This window comes from Oryzias melastigma, unplaced genomic scaffold, assembly GCF_002922805.2.
Source record: "Oryzias melastigma strain HK-1 unplaced genomic scaffold, ASM292280v2 sc00299, whole genome shotgun sequence".
Taxonomy (NCBI): Eukaryota; Metazoa; Chordata; class Actinopteri; order Beloniformes; family Adrianichthyidae; genus Oryzias; species Oryzias melastigma.
In genome coordinates, this window is record NW_023416912.1 from 22,336 (window position 1) to 26,165 (window position 3,830).

The following is a 3,830-nucleotide window of genomic DNA, read 5'->3' on the forward strand; positions in this document are numbered from 1 at the left end:
CAAGACAAATATTTAATTCTATTGACAATTTCTGAAAAATGTTTTTGTTTGCATGCACAGATGCTGAGTATGTTAGTGAGGACCAAACACAAATGTGTATTTTAGAATAGATTGAAGTCTGACTGTGAACAAGTCAGAACAGTTTGAGGAAGAGATTTGATCAGCAAAGCAAACGACAAACTGAGAGAATGTGGATCTTCTAGATCTGTCAGAGAAACCAGGAAAAACTCTGACAGAATTCAACAGTGAAGAAAGACGAGAGGGAGCAGAAATACACTGAAGTTTGACACATCAAAACAAGAAGTTTAGAAAAAGTTTAGAAATAAATGATCTTAACAAATTTAAAAATCTGTTTTCTCTTAAATGATCTTGAGGTCTAAGAGCTTCACTTCTCCACCTCATACCTGCTGATCTTCCTTTATCCTCCTGAGACCATTTTCTATCTAATGTCTGAAGGCCACTGTTACGACCATCGTCATAATTGTTTTTTTTTCTTCATTATTCTTTGTGCTGTGTACAATGTAGAAGTTCTGTTTGTATGTGTGTAGGTTCCTTATGTGCTAAATCAGGTTGTGGATTGGTGGACCGAAGATCTTGTGGCAGCTCAGGATTGGAGGAAGACCCACCATAAACCGGGAATCTCCACTTCCTCGCATGGGGAGATTTTGTGTTGGTGGACTGGTTGTCTCTCCGCCCACCTTTATGACAACTGTTGTTGTTGGTAGTCTCTGATGCCTTCATTGAGAGACTTGAGACTTGAGACTTGTGAAGAGTTTTTGTGTCTTTAAGACTTTCTGTTAGTTTAAGCAGCCAGTAGGGGTGAACTGCCATTTTGTTTGTGACTGTTTTCTCCTGTTTTTCAGGGAGACAGGTTAGACTCTGTCATTTATTTTGTTTTGTTTCATCTACAGGTTAGGTAGAGGGTTTGACATTTGAGTTCGTCCTGTTTTGTTTATTATTTTGACCTGTGTTCACCCTGAAGTCAAATGCTTAATATGTCTGTTCTTTGGTTTGTTTTCTTATCTTTGAGGAGGAGTAATAAAGCCTCTTAATGTCTTTATACGAATCAGTAGTCAGCCTCTATTTTGGTTGTTTGGGGTTTTTCTGACTGACATTTGGCTCAGTTTTTTTTAGTTTTCTAGATAATTTTCTTTCCTTATGTTACGCCCTGCTCCCCTAGTCATACGGTGCATAACAGCCACCAAAAACATCAAGTTGCTCATCAGTCCTGTCTAGGGTGTCCTTCGGCCACATGCACTGAGGGACACCGTTGTGTTCAGAAATGATGCTATAATTTGGGCAAACCTTTGTGAACACAAAAGTTCAACAACAACACACTGATCTGGTCATTCCAAGAGAATGTTAGAAATAAGTTAATTAATTGTGTTTCCAAGACAAATATTTAATTCTATTAACAATTTCTGAAAATGTGTTTTTGTTTGCATGCACACATGCTGAGTTTATTAGTGAGTACCAAACACAAATGTGGTTTTAGAGTAGATTGAAGTCTGACTGTGAACAAGTCAGAACAGTTTGAGGAAGAGATTTGATCAGCAAAGCAAACGACAAACTGAGAGAATGTGGATCTTCTAGATCTGTCAGAGAAACCAGGAAAAACTCTGACAGAATTCAACAGTGAAGAAAGATGAGAGGGAGCAGAAAAACACTGAAGTTTGACACATTTATCAGAAGAGAAAGTTTAGAAAAAGTTTAGAAAAAAAAATGATCTTAAATCTACAAATCTGTTTTCTCTTAAAGGATCTTGAGGTCTAAGAGCTTCACTTCTCCACCTCATACCTCCTCCAAGCACCTGAGGCTATTTTCCATCTCTGTCATCTTCCAGTTCTCTACAGTCTTTCATTCTCGTCCTTCTTCCTGATCGACTGGATTCCTTTTGCTATCAGATAAACTGACAGGTTGTTACGACACAGTCGACATGTTGAAGTTTGTTACAGGAGCTCTGATGTCTTCATGGTCGTGGTGGTCGTCTGTTCAAAGCAGAAATGATCCTTTCAGATCAAACAGATCATCAGATTAGATTAATTTATCTCCAAACACCAACATTGTTCTGATTTGATGGAACATTTCTAGTTTCTCCATGAATTTTTCTGGTCTTTTCTGATCTCATTGTTGACTGAAAGCTCTGCTCTGACCTCTGACCTTTTACTGCTGACAGAAGCAGATCCTCAACATTCAGATGTTCAGAACAAGAGTCTGATCCTGAGAGCAGATCTGACTGAAAGAATGTGGATCTTCCAGATGAACTCTGGGACTTTTTCTCTGCAGTAGAACCACATTCCTGAAGGATGTCTTTGTTCCTCAGTAACAGGGAGTGTTTGAACGGCTGCAGATTCTACAGAAGATGGAGGACTGAAGGAGTGCTGCCCCCTGGTGGACAGGAATAATTTACTGGAGGAAGAAGAAGCTGTGATGGAGAAACGGGAGGGGTGGAAAAAAACGACTCTGGAGCTTTTAGTTCTGATTGAACAAAAAAAATTGACATTTTCAAGACTTAAGTCAAACAAAGAACAGTGACATCTAGTGGAGAAATTTACCATCACAGTTTTGTATTATTCCACTACTAGAACTATTTTGCTGGGTGGATTTTTTAAGGAAATATAGATCTTCCCAGCAACAACCTGAGTTTGTTGAAGAGTTGAATAAATATTAAGAACATGCAGAAGAAATTGCTCTTTAACACCAAACCATCACTTCTCTCAGATCTATTTACTTTACTTTGACTAATAGATTTCAAAATAAGATTAAAAAAAATGAAGAAATTACCATCAGAGTTAATAGCTAACATCAAACATGTTTTTTGTATTTAAAGAAGGATCAAAATTAAGCAGAAAACTTTTCTCAAACTCCTTGGTTCTTATTTATTTATTTTTTTACACAAACATTATTCTGAAAATCAGGAACAAACCATCATTTAAAATAATCATCTTGGTCAATATTTTATTTTTTAAAACTTTATTAAAGCTCAATCTTTATCCAATGTGAAAAAGAGTCACAATAATTTAACAATTTTTTTTGTTCAAATTTTCGCTTTCATTTTTTTATAACCTTCTTTATATTTTTACTAAATTTTGCAATATTGAAATAGATACTGAAATAGTGAAATACTGAAACCTTCTTACATCCTGCTCACACACTCCTCCTCACCTCCTCTTCCAGACCCTGAAGTCCTCCATCTTCTCCACCTCTGCTCTCCAGAACCTCCCTGTTCCTCTGGAGTTCCTCTCAGTCTCTCACAGATGTTCTGTCTTCATTCTTCTCCTTTCCAGGATCTCAGCAGATGATTCAGTCCTGCTGGGTTTGAAGGAGGACAGGAGTTTCAATGTTGCTCCTTCCAGCATCAAGTGGTTCAGGCATTGACTGTATATAAAATTACTGGACAGAGCAAGCCCCCCAATTCCATGTTCCATATAGGAAGTACCACTGGGTTCCAAAAAGGCCAAAGTCCCATTGACTTCCATTGAGAAACAGTTATTTCTCAGTCATTTTATATGTCAGAATAATCATTCTTCCTCTGCTGCTTTCTGATTAACTTCTTTTTTCTAATCCTAATTTTTTTAAAGATTTTTTTATCTTCTATCCTCCTATTATCACAAGTTATTAGAGTTATAAATTTACCAATCAGATTGCTCAACAAGCGTTTGTGGGTCTGATGTGGAACGTGTGAGGGGTTTGAGTGACAGATGACGGGTAGCCAATGGGAGCAGACTTCATCAATGGGTCCATCAAGGCAAGGCAAGTTTATTTGTATAGCACATTTCATGTACAGAGACAATTCAAAGTGCTTTACATAAAACATTAAAAGAAACAAT